The sequence below is a fragment of the Dromaius novaehollandiae genome, chromosome 2 (assembly GCF_036370855.1).
Source record: "Dromaius novaehollandiae isolate bDroNov1 chromosome 2, bDroNov1.hap1, whole genome shotgun sequence".
Lineage (NCBI taxonomy): Eukaryota > Metazoa > Chordata > Aves > Casuariiformes > Dromaiidae > Dromaius > Dromaius novaehollandiae.
This window is the reverse complement of record NC_088099.1, coordinates 24,109,911-24,137,228: the sequence shown is the minus strand read 5'-3', so window position 1 is coordinate 24,137,228 and position 27,318 is coordinate 24,109,911. Positions and strand designations below refer to the sequence as shown.

The 27,318-nt window shown below is 39.1% G+C and overlaps 1 protein-coding gene and 1 long non-coding RNA gene across 3 annotated transcripts in view; both read right to left on the bottom strand.

Annotated features, from left to right (window-relative positions):
* Positions 1 to 27,318, bottom strand: part of FAM171A1 (family with sequence similarity 171 member A1) — an 89,934-nt gene that overhangs the window by 60,458 nt on the left and 2,158 nt on the right. The window lies entirely within an intron of this gene.
* On the bottom strand, positions 2,510 to 5,981 carry LOC135327280 (uncharacterized). Its single transcript, XR_010387383.1, has 3 exons — positions 5,335 to 5,981; positions 4,813 to 4,863; positions 2,510 to 3,371 (listed from the first exon to the last, which is right to left on the bottom strand). It is a non-coding gene; the product is annotated as an uncharacterized LOC135327280 (long non-coding RNA).

Below are 27,318 nucleotides of genomic sequence, written 5' to 3'. Positions count from 1 at the left end.
AGCAAACCATTATTTGTCAGTTTAGAGCAATTTCACATAGCCATCTTTAACCCCTAGTGGTGTTATCTCCCTTTGCTTTCTGACCACTACAAAGAGGCTAAAAATGCAGGGAATCAGCCTGTTATCAATACTGATACCACTATGCGGGTGAAAGCAATGCATAAAAACCACAGTTTTCCTAGAAAACTACCTCATACTTAACAGAATACGCTGAGGCAGTGGAATTAAGTGATACTCTAGTTTTCAGATGCTGCAATTCCACTTGCCTATAATCTTTAAGTCAATCTACAAGTGTACAGATACAGACAAGTTTGCCTATAAAATGAAGACTCCTGCATCTTATGCATTCCCCTCTCCTTTTATTTACATCTAAAAAAGCATACACAGCATTAAAATTTTACTTATCAAGATTTAAACAGCTCCATATCTTGCAGTCATATGTTTTTTTGCCTGCCGTCCGTTTCATTTAAGAGAGAAAGCAAAGTGGATGATGAATGATTTTATATAGCAAGAAACACTCCTCAAATTTTGCTGCAATAAATTATCCCTTTCTATACCATCTTGAAAGAGTGATCTTGCTGAAAGATGTCCTTTGAGAAAACACAATGAAAGAGTAGTATGGAAAAGACATAACATTAAAGCAGCCTGGAAACTGGTTTAAGAAACAATCTGTTTTTCTTCCATGCTTAACAGAGATTATCATCATCATCAAGCCACTTTTTAAAATCAATTGGATCCCATTTCTCCTTAGAGTGCTTTCATTCCTGGTGCCTCTTTAGGATTTTTTCAATAATGACTGCATTTGCACCTCAATTTCAGTTGATATTTGAGTTAACACATGCATTAAATGTTAGTTCAAGGTATAAGTGCCTTACTTAACAGTCCCTATATATGAATATAAAGGATGTATCCCCTTCATCACAGCTAGCCTGCCCCTTCCCCCCCCCCAAAAAAAAAACAACCAAACAACAACAAAAAAGCCAACCATGAGCAGAAGCCAGAGCTGTAACACTGCATTAGTTTACCATAGCTTTGGAAACAAAGGATAGTAGTGGGCAAGCTTTCAAAACACAAATTCTTCTACTGTGAGAGTCCTCCTGCTTTCAATCTGTTACAGTTAAATGCGCGTGCCCATTAAAATCATGTTTTGCACAAACACAGCTTAAAGAGCAATGAAATGTTCACTTTCAAGTAAAGTTAATATGATTGCTCACAAGTCGACATGACACAGCCAAGCAAAAAGGCAATATAGGGATGCAAAAGGAACACCAGTAACCTGCCAAGAATAACATAAATCAAACCCACATTACTTAATCGTATTTTTCCAAATACTGCATATAGTCTTTCACATTTAGCCAACTTAAACTGGCTTAGATCACCATTTTTTTTTTTTTTTTAAAGGCTGTTAGCTGATTTAAGCATCTGGGTAAATGACCAAAACTTTCACAATTTTGGTAAATAAATTAAAAAATTACTGCATGGATGCCTTCACTTAGGCTTTCTTGATCAACTTAGAAAAGGCTTACTAATCACATTAGCCTGTGTTTATAAGTTATACAGTTCATGTGATTTCAGACAACCTGTTTTCAGAAGTGGAAAAAAAGCTGCGTGAGTAAAGGAACGGCTAAATTAATTCTTCAAAAAATGCCATCGTGGTCTTCCTCAACATTGGACTGAAGGGACTTTTTCTGGGAAAAAAAACCTACACTAAAGTACTGTAACTCCCAATCCCTTTTTCCACAACTGTCTTTGTGCACTGGGAAGGGGAAAGCAAAGAGGGAAGGACATGCACAGTTTCCTTCTGAGAGCAGAAATCTCCTGTTGGCGTGCACCACTGGAAAACAGCACAGATGCAGTTAATCACATGGAATTAAGGCATACAAAAGTTTGAGGTATAATTCCTTTGCTTTCCCATTTTTAAACTGGCCATATTTTCCCCCGTATTTGTGACAGGTAAATAAAAATCCAATTAGCATTTTGAGCAAGTTAGCTTGTAACCTGCAACGGGAATACAGGACTCCCATGTTCAGCCGTTTCAGAATTACCTCCTGTTCCTACTGCAGCAGTACACAGACGCAACCCAATCTGGGACCCCAGATCAGGCACCATACAACATAAAAAGGATTAGCATCAAAGAAACAAACCATTAAGGCAGTATTTTTCTCTAAAGAAAGTTTTGCTAAAAAGATCTAGGGCCATCAGTTCAGCATCGGTCTTGCTATGCAACGCCGTCAAGTGAGGTATCACTGCTACCTCCATATTGCTATACTGCCTGGTTCGGAGGAGAAAAACCTCTGCTAGGAATGTTAATATTCATGGGTACTTCGAGCACAGACATTGCTCCTTGCAGCAGCCTCGTGATCCTATTAAGCGATTCTCCAACCTTACAGGATATAATGTTATGAGGAGACCTTTACATCTCAGATTCAGGAATGCTGATTATTACTTTTTCCAAGCCCTGGTTTGCTACTAAAAGGGGTGGGGTGTGTGTGGGGGGGGACATAAAGGGAAGGAGGAGGGAAATTTATTATGAATACAGGTTCTTGATGAGCTTCTTAAGGTCCAGCTGAAATTGTGACTAAGTTTAAAGTTTCTTCTCTTTTCAGATTAAAAAAAAAGGTTATTTCTTCTCTCTTCTTTGGTCCAAATATAAGTCTTAGCAATGTCATTTAGATAAAAAAGCAGCAAAGAGTCAAGCTCTTCCTGGATTTAAGTCAAACTGCCGACTATCCAGCTTGGATGCTAAAAAGAAACTCCAGTTTTTATACTCTAAGCACATGTATATTACCAAAGAGATAAAAATGGGGTTTAGTATCTACAGTTTACCCAACACAGGTGCAAGAGAGCTGTACAGTTATAAGAACAGTTAGATGAACAGTCATTACAATTAACTAAGACTTCAGTAACTCTCAGCTCACATCTTTTTCTGGTTATCAGATAAAAAAAGTGTCTGAGAAAGCATTTGATGAAATGAACTTTTATTTAATTATACAGATAAAAATGTATCAATAGTTCTCACGTCTACTCTGTGAGTTCATGCCCCTGTTATGAGTCATGACAATCATTTCAATGACTTTAAACATCAACTCTTCCATATCCCACACATGCCCTAATTAACATGCCAGTGAACATATGTTCATCAGGTGAGAAAGAGACCAAGATGAACTTGGGTGGGGTAGGAGAGAATCAGAGATCCCAGTTCCACTCACCGAATCAGTGGAGGGTCACAGCTACTTGAGCCATAAAACATTCGGAAAGGGCCTTTTCTCAAGATAAGAAAACCATCCCCTATGCAGTTGCAGGAGCATCTGAAGTGAAGTTCAGCGTAAGTCATCATCAAGTGTGGTAAAATTTGACAGCAAAAACACCATCTAGAATGGAGCATGATTTAGCATCAATCTACTCTATTAACCACTTTACAACAGATATCCTCTTAACTGACCAATTAATTTATAACTGTAAATACATTAACAAAACATAGTAAAAAATATTAAAAATAAACTTAATGAACTTTTTGAAAAATAGGACTGCACTGTCCTCAACAAAACAAACATTAGCCAATTACCGTCCTACTACAATACTGGGTACAGTGTCCTTTCGCTGACAACAAGCCAGGCAGAGAACTGACTAATCCATTGATTTCTGTCTGTATGTTTGAGATAGGCTTTAGCTATACAAATCTAGGGTTATCGAGAGCCAGAGGGTAGGTACAGTCCACCCGATAGATGCTCCATGACAGAACTGAGTCACTGCTTTGACTAAAGACAAGCAAAGCCAGGAAATGATGTTGAAGAATGTGCCTTCTGGCATTTGTTTTTTTTTTTTTTTTCTTTTTTTTTTTTTTAAATGGTAGCATCAAATATTACTTCGCAGTTCATGGACTACTGAATGATGTATACTGGCTAAACTTCAATCAGTGATCCCATAAATTGCATTATTTTTTGTTGGGTTCTCACATATTATAATTTTCTAGTATGACTCCTGAAATAATTAAACCTGCTCACCTGATTAAACCATTATATTGACACTCCCTAAGGCTGTGCTCCTTTATGCTTTTAGACAGAGCTTAATCTATGCTCAGTCCCAAAATACACAATTTTTACAAAGTAATTAGCAGTATCTCAGGCTTGTATTTGGATAAATCAGACTTTCTCTGAACAGATGTGTTTCTACCAAACATTCAGACAAGAATGGAAATAGGATTTGCCACACCGGATCAGACCACTACTGTATCTAACATGGTATTTGCCTTTGGCATTGGCTTGATTCTGCAGATTTGCAACAAAGTGACAAAGAAGGTCTAATTAAAAAAAAAAAGAAAGTAGTTATACAACATACATATATGAAAGTGGAAAGAGAAAATGCAAGGGAAGTAGTAATTTCTTACATAATCTCATACAATAAATTATGCCATTTACCAAGACAATTCATTGTTCAAGGTTACAATTCTGCAAGCCATCCAAAGAACAAATAAGAACAATGCCAGAATATTCTCATAAGGACCACAAATGAGAACAAACTTAGAAATACAACAGATAACAGTATCATGACAGATGGGGCTCCATCTGCCAAGCACGTGTATTAGATAAAGGAATTCCGAAGAACTGATGGAAAAGAAGTTTCCCGTGGGTAGAAGAGACCTTCCTCAGAGGTGACTTCCTAGGATACAGTTCCACTTACTGTTTCCTTGGGGAGAACTCTAGAGACGTGCTTTTCCCTCCACAGCCACATACGGATGGAGTGGTTAACTGATCCAAGCTAAAAAGGTAACTAAGAAGAAGAGTTGTTTTTAATCCAGATCAATTCACTGACCTGGTGTAATGGGTGGTGGTGGTGGTGGTGGTGGTGGTGGTGTCAGTACAGCTGAAAAGTGGCAGAGAAGACAGACATGAGTGATTGGGGCCACAGACAATGGATCTGTACCCTGATTTTCACTTACGCAGGAATACCTGCATGTTCTTTTTTTACCTAGTGTTACATCTTGGGAGATGAAAAGAGCTGCTCCAAGCGCACATACTTTAAGAAGTTTTGTGCTTAACAAGATCTAGCTATTATATATGTATATATGAATATATATGATCTGAAAAATAAATAACACTAATCTAGAGCTAGATAAGGTGATAAAGCACAGATTTTTCTTTTTTTCATACTCTATCTGTTGTTTTGGTTTTTACACATCTACTGTACTACTTCATAGTTGTGAGACAGCCCATATTGATTGGTCTGACCTAAATGGGGGAGTTATTAAAATAATCAGGAAATAATCCTCCATCCATTTCACCAGGATTAAAACTTTCCCAGGCAAAGGACGGCTCAGTCCAGGTAAACATTTACCTTTCTCGCAGATAAGGGCAGTGGCCATGGGATGCCATGGTCTGCTGGGATGCCATGGTCTGCTGGGATCCAGCAAAGTTCTGAAACTGTTTGAGAGAAACTATCCTTTTCTATCCAGGAAAAGATCAACTTGAAGGCAAATTGTAATGGACTGTATGTACCATGCGGGAGCACTAAGCAAGACACAAGACAAGGAGACAAAGCAGACAGAGAATACACTTGTTTCTGGGGCCTATCTTCATTACAATTTCACTTGGGCTCAGTTTTAAACTGAACAACCAGTTTTGTCAAACCTAACCTAGAAATAGAACATTCTTCAGCTGAGAAACAATTAAAATATTGAATATTATTGAAAATACTTATTTGCAGTAAGACTTGGACAGAGTCCTTAACTACGTTGGGCAGTACCTGAAGAGGGGTATTCTATAAATCAATGCATTCTTACAAAACAAACAAACAAAAACCCCCAAAACAAAAAAACCCACAGAAGTAGTAGATAAGCTTAAAAATCACCTGATTCTTACAGACATGCAAGCAAATGTGACCATGCTTAACTCTCCAAAAGCACCAGTACAATCTCCACCAAAAACCGCGCAGAAAAGCTGACTTAAACCGAAATATCATTAAATTTTAAATGTGGCTGTAAAATAAAGGCAAAGGAGCATGCCAAGTAGCTGGAATTTCCCAGAACAAAAGTCAGCAGCTTGGAAGAAGGTTACATTAGCTATTTCTGCACTCACGGTTTTCTGTAGATGGAGACCCAAGTGGCTCCACTGTGAAACTTGCCAGCACCATCTTCCCACGTGCAGTACCTGTCCAAGGGTCCCATCGGTGCGATTAAGCATGGCAAACGGCAAAGGCCTACAGAAAGCTTCTTGGAACAAGTCAGACCACCTCCTCTCAGAAACGGTTGGAACCTGTATACTAAGGGAGCTGTTTAAAGCATTATGCATCTTGCATCAAAAAAGTCTTAACATTTCTAAAATACTTAATTATCCCAGATGCTTGTCACAACATCAATCTACTGCTAAATACTGCATCAATTACCTCTCTATACTTATTGTAGCTCTTCGCTCTTGTGCAAGAGTTGAGAATATTTGGACAGTCTATTTTAAGCTTCAGCTTTTGTCACTTGATCATCCAAGTCTTTGACACTACAAATGAGCACAGAAAGAAGCCAACAGACTGATGTTCGGAAAGCAGGTTTCCTGAAGAACACAGCCACCATTTATGTAAAGTTCCTTCCACCAACTCACTAAGACATCTGCAGTAGTCTCACCTCTGTGGAGGTAACGATCACAGATCAGGGATTTAACAGCCATTTAAGTTTCCCCCAAATAAACAGCTGCATTTACAAGTTTGGTTTGTTTTTCATAGTCCTTTCGGTATTCAGTGGTGTTTTTGTACTAATGATTAACCTTTTTTAAAAAAAAAAACAACCCTCACTCAGATCAGCACTGAGATACAGTTACAATATTGTTCTTTTTACTTCCTCATCCACATTAATGATTTTCCATGTGCACTGGGAATAAATCCATAATTGTATTCAACACAGTAAGAACTCCTTTTCAGTAAAAAGGGACAAAAATGACTTATGATTAAAAAAGGAGCAATCTGTACAGAAATTGGCAAGGAATGCTAGCATATAATCCTTAATATACTGGACTAAAAATACAAAAGGAAGGGTAAACCTCAAGACATCAGAGTTACTTTTTCAACTTTGTCCGTTGATACTATCTTTTATTTAAACAGAGGAAAACCACAGGCCATTTTTAGGACAAGCTTTTTTTTTTTTTAAAGTATGCTACTTAAAGCAAAGAAAAAAAACATTTTAGTTGGACCTTCATTACCCTGATGTATTTTTGTGTTTCTATTTTTTCCATTTGTTTTTAGTAGGAATATTTTAAGTCGGTACAATAGGATATAAAGGAATCTTCGGGGTTGTCAAATCCAGGCTTCTGTCACCACAAGAAACTAAAAACGCTCAAAGTTTTCAAATCCTGTCTTTAAGGTAATTACATATCGTCTGCCCCTACTCATTAGGATGCTGTGCCAGAAGGCCATTCCTCAATGGCTGCTTCGTCTACGTGCACACTTTTATTCATGGCCAGTACGCTAAGCATTACGCTTTCCTCAAACAGGTCTTTTCTTTCCCCATATCTGCAAAAGCAATCACATTTCAATCTTCATTTTGCTAAGATAAATAAGCCCCATGCTGCTTTTGTTCTTTGCCAGTTATGACAAACTCTCCTTTGCCTTATCAACTTGCAATTATTTTCAAATGTTTGAACTAATCTTTCCCAAACAGGAATGAGAACTGAGGCCAGAATTGCAAAGATGGTGCTGCCAATGCCTTTACAACAGCATTAGTATCGCACTTTTTGCTGAAAGCATCACACCCAATACATTCTGCAATCACACCTGCTTTTTTTCATAGCTGAATCACTTTGGTGGCTCATAAATAAGTGTGATTGACCAATATGCCCATTTCTTTTTCTTCCCCTCTCACTAACAACTGGTGAGCCTCCAACTTAAAAATGCTTGTTATTGGCCCCTAAATATGTAAGTTCATACTCTTTAACACATGTTGTAGAGAATGTTATAAAATTAAAGCTTTAGAAATGTTATTTATGGAAGTGTGAATAGAAATCTGCTAGTAAAAATATTCAATATCTACTCACAGGCTACAGCATGCTAGAGCATACAGGAATGTTTCTGCAAGGCCAAATGTAAAGCAAAATCCGTATGAAACATTACTAGCAGCTTCACGACTAAGGTACAGTAAGGTTTGGACTTTATAAGCTTTAGATGAACAGCACAGTTATCCTGTTCAATATTAGGAGAAGCTTATGTGTTATGTTAACATGTTACAGAGAAAGATCCACAACAGCTTTTACAAGATTCAAACTCAAGATTTCAACTTTCCAGAAAAAAATTGGAAAATGGTCAAAAATGTTCCTCAGGGCAGCCATTTTCTGACTCTTACAAATAAAATGGCAAAGGAACTATAGAAAACATCATCAGTTCAGGAAGTCTAAAGACAAGTGCCACTTGAAGACATGTTGAAGCCTTCATAAAGCCAAAAGGAAAGAGCTAAAAGATCACAAGTAAAAATCTCAAGATTCAAATTCTGCTAGTGATCCTGATAAACATGGTGCTTTTTCATATTAGTGGGTTATTGCAACATGAAACCAATTATTTCAAGGCCATTAACAGACTTAATAAGTGAATGATATGGATATAACTGGATTCATTTATGCTGTTAATAATAAGATTGTTAGGATCATTTTACATCTGCCACTAGCAAAATGACAGCATAAAGCAAGCACATACTCTTCTAGCCATCAACTTTGATAAGATCATTTCAACTCTACCACAAAAGCTGAATAGTTTATAAAAAACAGTCAAAACCATAAAATAGCAAGAACAGTAAGGTAAGCAGAAGAATACAAAGATCTCAGGATAAGGAAGTTTAAGAAGGTTTTATGAGAACTACCTTCCTATTGTGAAAACAGAAACTACAGCGTAACAGCAATAAAAGCTGTAAATAAGTTGAACTGTGATGTTGCCCTGAATACATGCCTTTGGGTTTTACAACCAGTAACAAAAGGAAAAATATATATATATATTTAAAAGGTGGTCCAGCCTCAACAACTGGGTCTAATTCTGAGAGAAGCCCTCTGCTCCAGGCCTTCCAGTGGCCCTATTGCAGAAGCCGCTGGCTCAGTGCTGAGCATGCCGTGCAGCTGGGACAGGGAATTTCCAGCTGCGTGGAGGCAGCGGGAACAACAGCTCCTACACGAGTTTGTACTGTGCTCATGTGTACAGGCATCTGATACTACCCAAAACCTTTCCCAAACCCTTTGAGGAAAGGCAGCAGGCCAAATGGAAGTAACCTGTAGATGACAAGCTCTGGCCTACAGGCAACCAGCGCAACCACAGCAAAGTAAGAAATCTATTCCCCCCCCCCCCCCTTTTTTTTGAGGGATAGAGAACTAAAAGTTTGGATAATACTGAGATGTAGCATTAAGTCACAGAAAGCTGAAAGTCAAAAAAGAATGCAACGATATGTTCTGAAATGCTGATACAACCTATTATATAAAAATGATTAATGTGAGCAGTCTGCATTACAGGAAAACTAAGTTTAATTGTGCCATGAAAAAAAAGCATGATTGAGCAAGTTCATCTGTAGTTCAAAAGCTAGGTAACAAGAAAGATTATGGAAACAAGAAGTAAAGTTGAATAATTCAGTTATTATCTCCAGTCATCACACACTGATGTTTAGATGATTATTCAAGGCCTGAAGCGCCCGTTTCCTCCTTTCTGGGAAAGGAGGAAAAAATGAATGCCGTGGAACTGTGCCAAGTGGCAATATCGCAAACAGAAACCAAGGAAGTGAACATAGCTACATGTGGCTTAGAAAAGCTATGAGCTCAGACTAGCCACAGCAACCTTGTCTGCATAGGTAAATAACATCATAACATCCACTTCTAATTAGGCAAAATATTAAGCGTGCCTTCTGAGTGGGACAAAATACTGTTGTCACAGCTACTTACCATGGATACTGAATTGTAGGTGTACAGAACAGGGTGCAATTACAAAACACCTGTAACCAATTAAGACATTCATACCCAAGTTACCTACTACCATTGCTCATCTGAATGTTATCACTCCTACGTTTGAAGAACTGCGAGGCATTATTTGAGCACACCTGATCTATGCTCAATGCAAAATCAGCCAGACACCGACTCAATCCAATCCCGCTGACAGGTTTTTGGTGAAAATCAGTTAAAGTTACCTGAATCGTACAACAGCAATCTCTCACAAAATGGTGCAAGATTCTAAGCTGGTTCTTCTAGGTCTGGAAGAATAGTACAATATCTTAACTGCAAGGAGGAAATTGCATAAGCTGTATATTATAAAACTGCTTAAAGCATTCACTCTTTTTTTGCATGAGGGCGTTTGTACAACTGCTTGTTTCAGTGACTCAACCAGCTGGTCCATGCTGTTGGGTCACTCATGAGCTCTGACTTAATTATCATAGTTGTTGTTGCAGATAAAATGTATTGAAGTGCTTGCGCTGGACAGCACAATGTTACTACACAGTGTAATGCTCTGAAACAATCTCTGACACACAAGTAGTGGGATCAAGCAGGACTCGGTTTTAAGAGAAGGTCAATCAGATTCAAAAAAAGTTTGTATGGTGCCTGCAATACGGATGGCAACACACACAGTCTGTTGCGGTCCCATGTTCCTACAGTTTCACTGGACTCACGACCCATATTTACAACTACAGGTACAGTACCCCAACCACATTTACGTTAAGCAAAGAAGATAACATACTGCTGTATTTCATTACCTGTCACCACTACTCTCTGTAGACAGCGACATTATTAACACCACCTCTAATTTCTGCATACATTCAGAATACATTCACAGGCCTGATGGCAGGAGGCCACTCGGTATGACACACAATGTGACACTAAAAAGAGTTTCGCCTAGTTCCCACTTCTGTTCCACATACAAGTGAACCTCTGCAACCCTACAGACCAAGCTACTCGTTCTTAGAATAACGTGCAATCATTTTGCATGCCAAAAGGGAGAAAGAAGAGAGCCTCATTTTACATTCAGCTAGCAAATATTTGCTTTCCATGTTCTGCAGTTAACAATCATCCCGTTCCAGGCCCAGGGCAAAAGAGAAAAGGTAGTCTGTGCTATTAAACCAAAGAAGAGAAAAAAACCACAGTAATCCAAAAATCAAGTGCAGGCTGTTGCTGGTGCCTATAATAGCTTTCAGAAAGCCAAATAAACACAGATTACTAGCAAGGAAATCTGAAGTTTATGTAATACACAAAATCTTGAGACTATTACTGAAAGTTATGAATTGCTCCAAAGACTACAAATGCCCCCCAAGGAAATAATTCTAAAATAATAAAAAATTAACCAGAAATCACAAATTGCATTTGTTCTGGCATATGACCTGTATATTTCTTGGAATTAAATATCTGTCTTTTTATTAAAAACATCCCTGTATGTTCATGCTGGGTTTAAAACATGAACAGAAGACATCTGCTAGATTAACACCCTTGCTATCATGTTTTAACTCTTTAAAGAATCACACAATAAAAAGTTAGCATCTGATTGTCATCAATTCATGATGCAGTACAAAATTTTTGATAAAAATATTAACTTTATTGTTCACTCATAACACAAAATAAAAAAGAAGGTGAAGAGTTAAAGCTGTTTGGCAGCTGTTACTTTAAACTCTTTGGGGTTTTGTAATTTGCAGTGCATGTCAGGTCCTACACCCTGGAACTTCTTGCTAACGCACCCAAGCAGAGCGATGAGTACAATAGTCAGAGATATGATACAGTGGAGGACCTCCTTCTCAGAATCTTTCAGTAATAATAAATTACAGTATAGCTAGGAGCTGACTGAGACCAAAACAGAGAAATCAGAGTTAAAAGAGTGTGTGGAATTGGACATGACCTATATAGAAGCCATGAGTAAGGCTGAACAGAGCAGTAAGATTTCCTAGAGGGAGAAGATACGCAGAAGGAGGGAGAAGGACAGAGCCAAAAGGCACTCTACAGTGGAAAGGACAAACAGAGCACAAAACCTCGAGCATGCCTATTAAAGAGGAGCAACTAGAGAGGTGGGATTCAAGTATGAGACACACCAGTTTCTTGTTAAAGGTGCTCAGGAAATAAAGAATAACAGATAGCACCGAAACCCAGCCATAATGGAATCAAAGCATGGTGACAGCTGATCAGTGGCCAGGTCTGCACTACAAGAGCTGATGGGCAAATGTCACACTAGAAAGGCCATTATAAATATGTTTAGAACAGGAGCTTGGTAGCAATCAGAGGCTGCATTTGAAGACAGTATGCAGAACAGAATCTTTTGCAAGACCAAGTAAGTTTTTATTACATATACATAAAAACTGAATAGAAACTGTTTATAATTATCCAAAGGAATGCCACTTTTCCCTTAAGATCCTCTTTACTGCATCTAGAAAGAAAGGCTATTCCATCATACAAATGCTGAATATCACTACATCAAGCCCCTAAATCTAGTCAATGCCACATCCCTCAAAGCCTGAGAGCCCCAATTCCAACAGAGAAGTTAACATTCACCAACAGATATACTGCTATCCCATCGTTCCATAACTCTGCATTAAATTTACTGCCTCCAAAAGTATCCACTGATGTCAACTCCAAGCTGCCTGCAAGAACTAATGAATAGTAAACTACCATCCAGCTCCTACTATTAGTGCACAATTCTTTCTCTAGAGCTGTCCTAAGCATGTCATCCTTTGGCAAATATGGATGGACATATTCTTCTCTTTCTGGTTTAGACCAAGCACTCTAAGCCTGTAAGATACATACAGGTGTCTCTCACGTATCCTCTTCTATTTTGTTTACCTCTTCCGACTACTTGCATTTCCATATGACCTTTTTTCTCTGTTACTACCTTATTTGCTTTTCCTTAGTGCACAGCTTGCAGCATTAAGAGGACTAACAAAAGCAGAACTTCTATTTAGCTCCTTGGGCACTGGAAAAAGAAAAAACTGCAAGATTCTTCTCTGAAGAAAGATATGGGATTTTGCTATTAATTCACAGAACAGAACAATTTGACAGTTTACAGCTCAGTAAAACTCTGGTCACAAACTGGAGCCTCCATGCGCTGCTGTTACATACAGATATATAATAACCAAGCAAGAAGTTAAAAAGCTGGTAAACAGTGCAAGTCCTGCATCTGCCTACTGCAAGTACCAAAACCATAACAATGAGACATTTGTTCCAAACTCACAGCAAGGCAAAAACAACTGCACAGCAGTCACCGTTCTTCTGAATGGAAAGCAACACGATGAGTTTTTTAAATGCTCCTGAATGAGTTCATAAAAGTACCCATAAGGATTATTCATTTAATTATTGCACTGATCCATATAATCTGGACACAGAGTCACTTAAAAAAGAAAAAACAATGAGGTTGTGACAAATGTGAAGAAACAGAAGCACAGACTGCTTATTACTGTATGTTCTGCATCTCTCCACACCAGCCCATGCCTATGAAGTTGCAGTTTAGAAGCTGCATCTCAACTTGGCAGAAAGCCAACACAACAGAAATCCTAGGTCTGGCTGCAATATGTCAAAAAGCACAAAGGACTGGCCAAAACCAGAACAGTTGGTAGCCATAAGATGCTGTCACAGCTGTCAAGCTAACCAAGCTTTCCTTAAATAAGAAACACACAGACACGGTCCTCCAGCACAGTCTCATCTATCCACATCTCTATGTGCTAGTAAAGGCCATCTAAATGCCTTATTCCACCTACATGTTCACCATCTTTGGGAATTGCTGAGCAACCAAATCCTCCTCAACCACTTCAGGTGGAGATTAAGAATTTGGGGGAAGAACAAAAAACATGGGTGAGTATTTCAGAAGCTGAAATGCAGCTGAACTTAAAGCAATGAGGACAGGCTGAAAACCTACCAAGTTAGTCAGGGACAACTTACTGATCAAGTTAACATTTAGGTAAAACAACTTCTATAATATGGAGCGTGAAATGGTAGCTGGAGGCAAGTTCAGGTGAATCTGACAAACCATAAAATGCCTCCCAATTCACCACCAGGAGAGAGAGCCTCCAGAAACAAGACCTGGGAACAACAGAGTAAGTCTTAGCACATATCCCAGACAAACTATCTGTCACCTTCACACTTTAGCCTGAGCGTGCTGCTTGCTCAAGGAGAGCTATGGAAACATGCCAAGGAGGACGTGAGTTCGTCTCCTCCAAAGGTCAAAGCGGACGTGCCTGCGTGATGCAGTTACTGGCCACTCCACTAAGGCCGGTTTCCAGGGCACAGTTGCTGGCAACAGAAATACACGGTCAAAATGACAATGGTGGCTGAAGATGCAGCCATGACAGAAACGTTTACAAGAGATGAGTTGGAGTTTTTACAAAAAGATCAATGCAGAAGACACACAACCTTACTTAAATATGCATAATAGGGTTTATGCTTCTGATAAAGAAAATGGATCAGGTTCAAAAAAATATACTTCAGGTGCAAAATGAGTTAGAAACCAAGAACTGACTGTCAGCATCAAAGAGCAGAACTTACTGGCAAAGAACCCTATGGATTTTCAGTAGTGTTTCTTGCAGAATAAGGTATTATTCTGTCACTCTTACCTATATTAACTCTATCTGCTAAATTCATATTCTCACATTACAAGGTACTGTGGCTTTAACTGAATGTTTTACCTTACATCAGTGTAATATAATCTTGGAAATAAGATTTTTTTTTTCCGCTGTCACAAAGCGTCAGTACTGAATCATATGACATCTAGCACAAAGCACCAGTGAGTTCTGAGCGTGAACCAGAAATACATGGAATTCATTGGCTCCCTCTAAATATATCTGATGCAAAATCTAGTTAATTTTTAGAGTATTTTAAGTACCTTCCAAATCCTATTTACCTTGATGCAGATAAAATGATACGAAGTAGGTCAGCTTTTTTGTTAGTGGTAAGTACATTTATATTTTCTAGAGGGCAATTTTTTTTTACAGTATTGAAGGCACTAAGCACACTAAAGGCTGAATTTTGTTGAGCAACTTGAATGAGTGAGATAGAAAATTTCTAAGTGATATATGTTTATAGAAAAGATTTAAAAGTGTAATATTAAAATCCACTGTTCCTGAGAAAGTTGGAAATTTGGAAGAACTCCCCCTCATAACAGTATGCAAATACCATGAAAACCACACGAATAAAAGACAAGAAGCCAGTGATGCTTAATTAGAGGCCTCAACAGATTGTTTAAAAATCTTCAACAAGGAAGTGCACATACTCATACACTCAATTAATTCACATGCCTTGTATCTGCTAGCAAGGATTTACTTCAAATCCACTGCCATGAACAAGAAAGAAAAAACACATCTGTATATGTTTCCAAGCCAAAGCTGCCTTGAACAAGGCAAATTATCAGAAAAGAAAGAAGCAGCCAACTCCTGGTATTATTAAAATAGCTGCAGCAATGCAAGGACAAAACCTAAGCCATGTATCCTGGATAACACATTAATTTCATAGAACAATGACCATTTACAAAAGACAATCACTAAGTCGTTCGAAGTACAGTACACCATACTATGGACACATCACTGAAAATGGTGGAAAATACATTACATTTTTACTACTGTGAGGTAAAGTTTGATTCATACCATATGGCTTTACAGGACAAGCATGTGTGCACGTCTGCATATGTGTGCACAAACACTCAGGTCTCCAATCCTCCAACCCGCGATTGCATCCGCAAGCTTTCTAGCAGAAGTTATGAGAAGACAGGAAGACTTTGGTGAACGTAAAATTCTTATTTCTTCAGGTCCATTCAAGAAAGCTAGTCATAATGACTCACTATTTTTGTCTCAGAAATCTGTTATTTAACATGAATTGAGATTAATTAAAGTTATGAATGTATTTCAAAATAATGTCGTGTTATATTTATGTTTCTTCTCTACTCTACAAGGCTTAAAAAACCTAAAACGCAACAATAATCATATTAGTGTCTGAATAATTCAAGACAAGGAAAGGAATCTTGTCTTTTCCCCAGTCTGTTTAGCATGGTATAAAACATACAATATTTTATTTCCCCCTCGGGCAAAGAGGCCCAGGTAGTGCAATGTATGACTACCTGATAAAGTCGTATCTGAAGCCATCAGTCTGGCTTAACAAAAAAGAAACCTAAACCCAGTATTATACTAGGACCACAGATAGCATTGTTTGCAAGTTCAACTAGTTACCAGCGTACTTCTCCAAAAATCAACCTTTACCTGCACTGCCTCACATCTCTCTGCCTTAAAGCAATAGCTTTGTATGGAATTTTCTGCATTGTAACTACAGACAGACATTGACTTCTAACAGCAACTTGCATATAATTATCTGAAGTAACTTAATCTTCCTGCTGCTTAAAAACAGAAAATGAGATTCTGATGTTACTAGCAACATCAAGCTTGCAAGTACGTTTGAAATACAGATTTGTCTACATGACTACTTTTGAAAATACAGGCTCTCTTCTGGCAGATTAAGATAAAGTTCAAAATTAAACGCAACTCAAAAGGAAGGGGAAGGTGAGGGAAAGAGTGAGAGGAAAAGGAGGAAGCTTCTTAGTAGCTGGAACCTATCCAAATTTCATTTCCTATATAGATAATTTTACATGCCAGCCTATCATCTTTATGCTGACTATTTTTTCTTACTTCCACTGCATATATACATTCAAAAACCAAGCTTATCATCCCTTTCAGGGACAATGTGACTGTGTGTCTATTTACACAAGAAATAACCTCCAATTCTTTGAACATCAGTGCAGCAGAAAACAGTCATTAAGGTGGCAGTTGTCAGCCCTCCAAATACAGTGACAACAACCCCACACTGCTGGAACATAACCTTCTGCCCACCACCACACAACATCATGGCTTCAGCCCCATCTTTGGCCTTTGCTCTTATGCAAGTATGACAAAGAAAAGCATGGCATAGCAAGAAAGGGATTACTAAATCTGAGAATAATTTCAAGAGGGTCCTGAAGTAACTGCCATGACTCAAGTATCAGTAAATTCATTAAAAGGTTCCTAATCGTTAAAGTAAAGATGGCTGGGATTAAGACCCTGGTCCAGGTTTACTTCCCAGTTCTGACCTAGACAGTGACCAGACATCTTGGCCCTGGCACCTTCCCTGTATGCCTGAGTTTATCATCCACAAAATGGAAGTATTTTCCCTCCTCCCCGTGGTCAGAAAGTGAGCTCTTCAAGCAAGGAGTGCTTTTTTTTTTTTTTTTTTTAATTGGGAAGATAAGGCCAACTTTTATTATACATTCAAGATGCTATAACAACAACTTATAGATGCAACTCAGGCAACTCAGCAAGAGAAAGTATGATTCCCTTTAGCAAATGCAATGCATCTCCTTCCTAACTTAGGAGTGCTGAAAGCTCTTCTGAATTTTAACAAGATTTTGAGTAACAAAGGCTGCACTTTAACATCTCCAAAAAGACACACCAGAAGGTAAGCAATGATCAGCCCTGCAAACTGATGTTGCCCTAAAATATTTACTTATAGCTAGCCTCCAGGTCTATAAAAGTTTTCACCATGGACTGTTCAGAGTCTATCCTTACTAACTGCTCATCTGTATAGCAATAGACAGAATGCCACAAAGTAACACTGAGTATAAAGGCAATGAAATTGCACCAGGTTCAAGAAGCACTGCTGTGCATTCCCTTCAATATCAACACCCTATTCAATATATACCTTTTTGTAAAAGCTACATTCACCACAATTTTGCAAGGCATGGGCATACAGATTAAATAGTACATGGATTGAAGAAACACCTGAGGAGTCTGGCATGATTCTAGCTCTATGAATTTGAGCTTTAATATTTTCCACCATGCTGTAAGACTAGGGGGAATGGAAGATGATATTTGATGATTCTGAGCGGGTAACCGAGCCATGATTCCTAACATCTGAATGCATCAGAAATTAAAAAGCTTTTTTTTTCTTCTTTTTCTCTTTTTAAAGGGAATCAGGTTGCCATGGTAAACAAAGATTCTCTACAGCTCCTGAACAGCCTATAGGGCCATTACTGGTTCATAAGAGTTTGCTCCAGAGTACTTACGTATACAGCTTTTCAATTTTTGTCACAGGAAAATTTCTGAAAATTTGGACTATTCACTTAAATGCACTTCATGCATTAATTTGCACATAATAACAACTATTATCTTTCTATGGACACTGCTACAAAAATGGCTCTACTCATTGTTATCCAACACTCCACTCCTTCAAAGCCCAAGGAATTACTCTGTGCAGAAAGGTAGTTAGTGACGTGACGCTGCCTCCATCCCTTTTCCAACGACAGTCTGCTAGGAGGGCTCGCTCAGCCCTCTCTCTGCAACAACAGTAAACCATGCTTGAAAAAGAAAAAAAGAAGAAAAAAAAGCAGAGCATTAAAAACAGACTAACTAGCTACACACAGGTAAAATACAAATTAAAAGATCTCCAGCAAGATTGTGAACACAGCTAACAAGCGCCAAGTAGTTCTCAGTGAAGTAAAGCTTCACAGAGCAGATGGCTGTTCATATCTGATCTAAAGAAGGAAGTCCTTATCTAATCAAATGTCTGGAAAAGCTAATAGTTTTCAACATGAATTTTAGTACATAAGATTCTCTTCCTTCAACAGCTGATTTTAAAGTACTTTTAATAGCTTAATACTCCAAAGCCTGTTGCAGTTACAACTCAATAGCTTGCAGCAATAAGCAAACTTGAAATTCATTCCATTAGAAGCTCTTGCTGCTAATGCCTTCGGGCCTCTTGAAGCAAGTATATTTTTAACTTCTCCTTTCATGTAGATTGCTAACAACAATATTTACATCAAGTAAGTGTGATGCCATAGTTTCCTCTAAAAAGTCTTAACTTACAGTAGCCTATAGAATGAAACAGCTATCCTGTCTTAGAGAGGCCTGGGTGAGAACAAAGGAAATTTTAATTTTTGAAGAAAATCAGCTTCTTCGTATTAAAGTTTTAATAGTAGAAAAAAAAGTAACACTTCCCCCTCCCACTCCACAAAACAATGAAAATACAGCTCTCACGTAAAACATCTGTGTTCCTGGCTCCTGTAAATCATACATCATGAATCCAGAGCCTGCCTCAAACTTAAGCTATTTGCCAGGACCTAGACTGCAGCCCCGCAGCTGAAATAAGCTGAGTTGCAAGAATACTCTGGGTACTAACAGCAAAGCAAAAAGAGCAAGTATATTGCTGTGCTTCACAGTGTCTGTCAACATTATTACCACAAGTAGCTTTTTAAAATACTGTAATATTTGTCCAGGTCAGCACACTACTCAGCAGGTTTCCAAACTTGCCAGGAGCATGATTTACAGCGAAGCAAAGACAGCAAGTGGCGCTCCCATCTTGAGCCCCTGCCACCTGTCCTGCAAACACCATGCAGTGCCCGGACAAGTTCATCGCCCCGCTGCACGCTCTCGCCCGCATCTGCCTCCCCCCGCAGCTGCGTCTCCGGAGGCCCCCAACCCATCCGCCTCCCAGCACTGCCTGCCCCGCTCGGACAGAAACGAGACGCTGCCGGGGCTCTCCTCAGCAGGCTTTCCTGCCAGGCCACGGCAGAAGCACGCCAAGCCTTCCGAGATATAAAAGGGCCGTCGCAGGGACAGAAGGAAGAAGGGGGGGGGATAAGAAATAAAAACTTATCTTTCAGCAGAAATGCTTATCTAGCAGACATCAATGCAGAAGTGCAATAATTAAGGAAAGCAGGCAATTATCTGGAGGAAAGCGGGAAATCGGTCAGGCTGAGTTGACAATTGAGAGAGGAGTGACCAGACACTATCAGGCGACATGTGCTAATTATGCCCAGTCGTACGTTTACGGCTAGCTGATATGATTTACTGTATCAGGATGCTGTGTTAAATGCCCAGGACCGCCCTCCACGCTTCTTCGGTCCTGCAACTTGAAAGTGCACCATTTTCTCTCCAACCAGTTGGGGCCATTCGGAGGGCAGAGAAAACATAACTAAGGTACTAACCCTTAAGTCACTCTACAGTTGGTAGAAAAGCTGATGAGGGCTGCACGTCACAGTTCATACTAGCTTAAAGTGTGGATGAAGCTGCCTTTAAACTAATGTACAGGGCATGAACTGGAGCAGCTGACGCAGAGACAACAACCTGTTCGGCCAGGGACAGAGCGAGCTGTGGCTCAAAACATCTAAAATCATCACAACTAAGTCTCCTAGCACTCACTGCTCTGTGCTCTAATACAGTTTTTTTGTATATTATAGGCAAATTAGTGTTTAAGAAATTCTTTATACTTTTTCTTTGAGCAACAGGGTGTAACACCTTTTCAGACGCTAGCTAATTTGCTGTATGTTCTGCCCTACATCTCACACTGTAGTTCTGCAATCAATTTAATCCTGCATCAGTCGGCAACACTGCCATAAAGCGAAGTCCCTGTTCTCCTTTATCAGCTCCTCTCAGCCCCTTCCTTTACACCGGCAACAGGGTTTGTACAATTCCTGATGCACCCAGTCTGGGAGGTGAAAATTGAACTGGTGCATACCAGAGCTTTCAGCTGGATCACTTCCTTGATCTGACTGACCACACAGCTACACAAATACCATAAGGGAGGAAACACACAAAGGTGAGAGCAACGATGCAGCTTCATCCAGAATAAATCAAATCTTGGGAATACGACGTTAATTAAAAATGTGGAAGAACCACGCAGACAAGCCCAAACAACTCTGCACACCTCCTTCCTTCTTTCTCTTTCCTTCTTTTCTTTTTGTTTATTTACTCTTGGGAAGGGAGCACTCAGACTCATAAATGTAACAGTACAAACACAAACGGTTTAGAAATGTAAATAGTGCCATAGCCAGTAACTTTTGTTTGAGTGTTGAGAAACGCATAACCAAGCCAGGTCATCCAAGACGCGTGTTCCTGCAGTGTAAGTCATGTGGTATATATATTTGTGTGGTGTACATATTCGGAGGCACGATGGCAGAGCCAGAGGGTAACGCTATGCTGATGAAACTTTCAGTTACGACATTTGAGGTCTGACTAACTGGGGGCACATACAGCGTTGTCTGGGCTCCCACACCAGTCGGGGGAGATCTACCTACGCAGCCAGCGGAGTCCATGGTACAAGTCTTCCGACCAAACGTGCCTCTTCGGGTGAGAGGAATTACACTCGACTCCATTAGCTGAAAAGATTAGACGTTCATGTCTGAACATCCGAAATGTCTGAAACAACTGAAGATAGCTAGCTAAGATGTAGGCACTTACACTTGCAGACTGCTGGCTTAGGCAAGATGAATCCCACCCTGGATGACAACTGCACATCCCTCGTGGGAAATCTATGTAGGAAGTAGAGACTGAGAGATGAGGTATTTGGATCTTAGCCTTTCACTTTGCACAACTGGCGTGATGGTGAGTGAAAGGGCTGGACAGAGCTGCTGACACATTTAGTTCCTTCCAGAAATAGTCCAAATACAGCATTTACCTTTATTTGTTGTTGGTGCTTTATCATCAAGAAAGTCTCACAACATCACCTGAAAAATACTTGCTGTATTAGTACATGCCCTTGCTTATAAATGATGAAAGAAGGCACTGTTTTTTCACTAATGATAAACACAAAGGTGAAATGAAACACAAAGGAGCTGCCATCACTGCTATTGCCTCTACTAACCACTGCAGGAAGAAGGTCTGCAGGAAGGTCTCCTATTTTTAGCAAAGCAGGAATACCTTTTACCTCTCATTTCTCTTGACATTTACTTACTGTCAAGGCAAGCTCCCTTGTACTGTTAAACACTGCTATTATATTATTTACATCTGCCACATGGTACAGCAGTCCTCAGCACTTTCACAGCTAGGACGTCCTTGAGAAAACTGGAGACATTTTGCACCTTACTGGATTCAGCTCTGTTGCCCCCCTGCCATAAGGATGCTGCTACTTCCTCTCCCTCCGCTTCCCCTCCACCCCGTTTCCTCCCAGCTAACCCCAGCTGCCGCCGCGCCTCCTCAAAGCCCGGCTCCCACAGTGCAGAGCGCAGGGGCTGACGGCGGCCCCTGCACCGAGCCAGCCCACGTCCAGCAAGGCTTGTGTGGGGCCCCCCTCAACAGTTTGGTGCTCTTGCCTCCCTCCCTGGAAAATAACCAATAAAGCAACATAGCAGAATTTCCCACTCGGTGCATACATAGGTCCCTATGCAGCGAGGAGAGGCTTCACATCCTGGCATACGAGAGTTTCTTACAGACAGTGGATGAAGACAGGATTTCACCGTCTAGGATACCTCCACAGCATGGCACAGACAGCAACAGCTCACATGATTTCAAGAACCAAGAGCAGGAACAATGAAAAGATAGCTTTGACATTGGGCTTTCACATTTTTTGTGTCTAGCCTGCACTGAGACTGAGTCTATCAAAAATATATTTTATATTAACAGTGGTTCTGATTAAATATATCCAATCCCCCATGTAGTTAAAGATGGAGCCGAATTTACAGAAAATACCATACAAAAAGGAAATTTTTCATTGAATCACCTCAAAATGAGTTGTTCTTCACGGCAGCAAAAAAGTGACATGGCTGTATCTGAACCAGAACATTTCACATTATTTGAACCAGAACACTAGCATTTTACATGGATTGAAAAACGCAGCTTTACATTGAAATATACTTAAATAGTATTTTTAATGTCTCAGACATGTCATTATGTCAAATATAATTGTTTTTATATTTTAAAGTGAAAGACTCAATGCTTTTGTCAAAAGCAAGAAATATTACAATATGTTCACATTCTTATGGCTCTGTATTAACAAATGTATATATTTTTCCAGTTTCCAATAAAACTAGTGTTCCTAAAAAGCATTTATATAATGCATATTACCCATGCACATAAAGCCAGATATTACATAACTAAAACCCTAATGTAAACCAGCCTACAAGAAAACGTTTCTGGAATTTTTGAAGAAAAAAGCACTCAGTTTTCTTTGGTATTTCCTAAATATAAATTTGCTAAAATGTTTTCGTGTATACAACACGTTCTTATAAAGTGTGGCTACAGGGTTTTGTTTGTTTGTTTGTTTTTTTAAACTTGACAGAATAGACTCGGAATTTCATTAAATCAAAAGAAGAAAAGGGAAACTCATTTTCAGTCACAGGAAGTACATGGTATTTATTTGTTTTCAAACACTTTTTAATATTACTAACCTCATTTGTTCTAGTAAATACAACCCATTTTACACAGGCTTCCCATCTCCCTTATTTGTGCTCCCTGACAGGTGTATAGTAAACCCACTGCAGGGAAGACAGAATACCAACAATATATTTCTGACAAAAGCTGCTTTTCTTTGCATCTAAAGGCAGAGCTGATATATATTGGAGCAAACGGAAATTAATCCTACAAAAATTGCAGCTTGCATAAGGTAATCGTCGTCAGAGCCACTAAAGAGAAATACTGAAAATACAAACTTTGAAATCAAGTTGCAGATATTTTTGAGAGACTATTTAGTTTGCCTTTGGCTGACCTGTGGGAAAAATAACCATCTCCCTAAACTATGGGCTCTAGGTACACAACACAACTACTAATTGAATGTACTGGAATAATTTGAGATACGCAAAAAAAGAAGCGTCATTTCTAACCATACTGGCCCCTAAAAGCCCAATCTCAACCAACACTTTAAGAAATGCCATTAAAACCATACCGCTAAGCCGCTTGGTACCGTGCACACCTATACTGACACGAAGCAACAGCGGTTGCTATGTGCTTTGCTCCTCTGGGAAAGCTATTATTAGGGTGACAGGAATCAGGGGCAGAGGGTGCTGCACAAGTGGCCGTATTTAGGAAAGTGAATTTCCTCCAGTTCTCCTATGGGATCCAAGAGCTGTTAATGACTGCTGTGTACAACGAAGCATAGGGATTGCCTTAACCTCTAATGGTTATTTTCATTACATGTATTGCATGTCCTCTTCTGCTAGTACCTTTCAGTCAATATAATCTACAAGAGAATACTGCCACATAAAGCTTATATCCAAGGAAATGAACACGCTCAGAAAAAGCTTGCAGAGAGCTTGAACCTGTGAACTATGCATCAAGCTTCCCTGCCATGCATCTTGCTCTCAGTTTTCTTGATGGAAGACGAGAGCAAAGAACTAATTTGAAGTCTGTAATAATAGTAGGCAGAGTGACATTTCTACTCTGTAATGCCCTAAAACCACTGAAGATTTTGTAAGTTTTCCAAGAAGCCTAAAAGCACAATCCTTTCTCCTTTCCAACACACATCTACACATACCCATACTCCCGTTAGATTGACAAGCATATGGTAAAGCTGCATTTCATTGCTAACAGAAACTTCCCATATACAGAGAGGGCTGCTATTTGAAACCATTCACTTGGCAAGTAGTTGGCACAGAAAGCAGCTGTTCTAAAAATTTTGCGAACCCAGGTTCTAGTCTCACGCCGTAAGAGGTGTCAGTATGAGGTGAGTAAAATAATAACAACAACAACAACAATAATAATAATAATAGTGAGAGAGAGGGAAAAAAAGTGGTTGTTTTAACCTATGTGTTAGCTAACACACGGCAATTAACACCTTCTCAAGGCACAAGCAGACAAAAGACCACAGGGAATCTGAATTTGCTATCCCTTGATAAGTATGTACGCACGTGCTCTTGCACGTGCTCTTAACTACGTATAAGCCAGGTCAACTCACTTAGTGCAAGGCATTACAAGCCAAAAGGGTGAATATAAACATTAATCAAAAAAAGATAACGTGTTTTAATTTTACACCCTTAGCTAAACTAGGCATCTCACTTGTTCATTTGGCCATGCTCTTGAGACAAATCAGTTACTAGATTTCTGCAAGAATTAGTAGTTTAAGGTAAACATGAAAAAGAAATCTAGTGTTTATCTTGATATGATAACACATAAAACGAACAAATACATTGTCTTCATTAAGATTTTACAATACTATCTAGTACTAAGCAAACAACTTCCTCCCCCCTAAAATAAAACAACAACTTTTGTATTACTTTAGAGTAATTTAGTTTCTGTTCTGACGAGTCCATTTGTGGCCTCAGTGAAATAAATGTTTGCATTTGAAGGTCATTAAGTAATTTGCAGCTGATTGAAAAGAGATGGTGCAGCAGTACAAGATGACATCTGCACTGCAAAATTGAAGTCTTTTTCCATCACCCAAACTTTATCTATCATCAAGGCTAAAATTGCAAGCTTGGGATAACTACCTTTAAAAAAGCCAAGACCGAGAGTGTACCTTCACAGTTGTTACGATACTGTCTAGTAAAGAAGTCTTCATAAAATATCCAGCTGAAACTGTTGTGAAATTAGCTTTCACAATGTTAAGTAATGTAATGGCTGTCTGCAGTCAGGCAGGCAAAACAAGTAACAGCACTCAAGCACCAATCCCCCTATCTTCCACGCACACAGAATGAGATGATACTGTGGATTCTGACTAAGGAATGATAGTTAAACTTTTACTCATTGTTGTATTAGAAAAATAAGGTCTGATCTGATCCTATGATTATGAAAGTGGGCTCTCCTGAGCATATTTTTTCACAGACAAAACTGTCCTTGAGTTGCATGTCACCTAAGTTTTTAAAAACTAATAAGATATGAAGACTAATGAAAACATGAACTAAAAACAACACTCTGCATCAGACAAAAGTCATACCGTATTTCTGCATTACAACATAATATCCTAGGGTTTCCCTTAAAAGATTCTCCCTAGTATCTCAGAATGAATCATCATCACCGTTTACTATGAAATATAAAGTTTAAAGATAACAAAGAAATGTAACCCCTTCACAAATTACACAGATTTTGCTTACATTCTCCCTGGGTTAGTGTTACCTCTTCATATAATTCTTAAATTCCTACCTCACCACAGTTGCCACAGTTTAAAAGGCTTCTGTTCATATGATCAGTCTCATACTGTCTGTATTCATCAGATATATCACCAATGCAGCTTAAGGTTTTTTGATTTAAGCCGCTACATGTTCACTTCAGGAACATTCATCTCAGCATTCCTTCAAATCAATTCAGGTTCCAGCAGACCGGATAGAACTACATCTTTCAAAAAAAGAAAAACAAAATTTAGGTGTCATTTGAAAGAATCGTCAGGTTGCACAGAGTATGCTTTAGAGAAAAGATGCATGATCTTACCCATTCCTAAAAATACCTTCATGTACTTGTAACAGCTTCATCACTGGGGCACTAAACATCCACATTCACAAAAAATAACAAAGTTACCTGTGTGGAGATTTTACCATATTAAAAACAAGAACCAAAACAAAAAAAACCTTTCCCGGTTACTGAAACTTACAGTTCAGCAGGACACCTTCACAGGCCACAATACATCTGCACAATGAATCAAATAGGGTAACAGTGTGCCAAACTCATCCAATTTTCTAAATAGGGTGCTAAGCATAGGGATTAATTACCAGTACTTCGCATATTCACGAATTGCGTAATCACCCTGGCGGAGCAGAATTTGAAGTTGGAACCATTTGAACATAAGGCTGAGAGCAGCAAAAAAGGAAAATGCTAGGTGCAAAGGCTCATTCATCACCCCTTCCTTCACCAGAGCACCAACTATAGCTCCCATGTTCAAACAGCTCCAAATCCAAATGGTATTTAACACTGGTCTGTTAATACAGGCAATACACAAAATCTTCATCGAGTCTCATTAATCTGTCCCACCATAACAAAAGCTTTCTACCATAGTTTCTTATAATCTGTCCAATAATAAATATTGCAGTTGAAGCAATTACTCCTTGAAGGCGTTCTTTGGCTTTCTCAGCTCCACCTTTATCCTCATCCTTTGGTTCTTCACTAGTCTCTTCCCAGACATAGGGTGTATAGCCATCCAGGCGAGAGACTGTCAGCTCCACACGTCCCTAAACTTTGGCAGCAGTGCCTTTAACCTGTCACTAGAACTATCACCACACAGCGAAAAGAGAGGGAGGAAAAAAAGACAGCTTAGGTTTCATAATCACTTAGCACTTACTGTGCTCAGTATACAAGTAAGGAATGTGCCTGGCACTGACATCCTCCTCCCCCCCCCCCCCCCCCAAGATGTGCATACCTGATGATTAGGAATGTATTCAAGACTACAATCTTGTATCGCACAAACTTGCAAAAAGAGACTCAGGCTACATAGTTGGTAATGAGTGATCAGGGCTGAACAGAATACACTTTAATACTAGACTAGCTCTACATATCCATTCACCAACGTACATATCCAAAGGGTAAAGACTGGGCTAGCAATCAGAGTTTGGAAAATGGTGCTATCTATGAAAACTCTCAGATGTTCATACACTGAAGATAAAATTAGACCATTCTATAAGTGTTCTCTACTCCCTGACATGACTGCTATTACTTAAATCATTGGCGATCAAGGTTTGATGAGGATGTAACAGCTATGG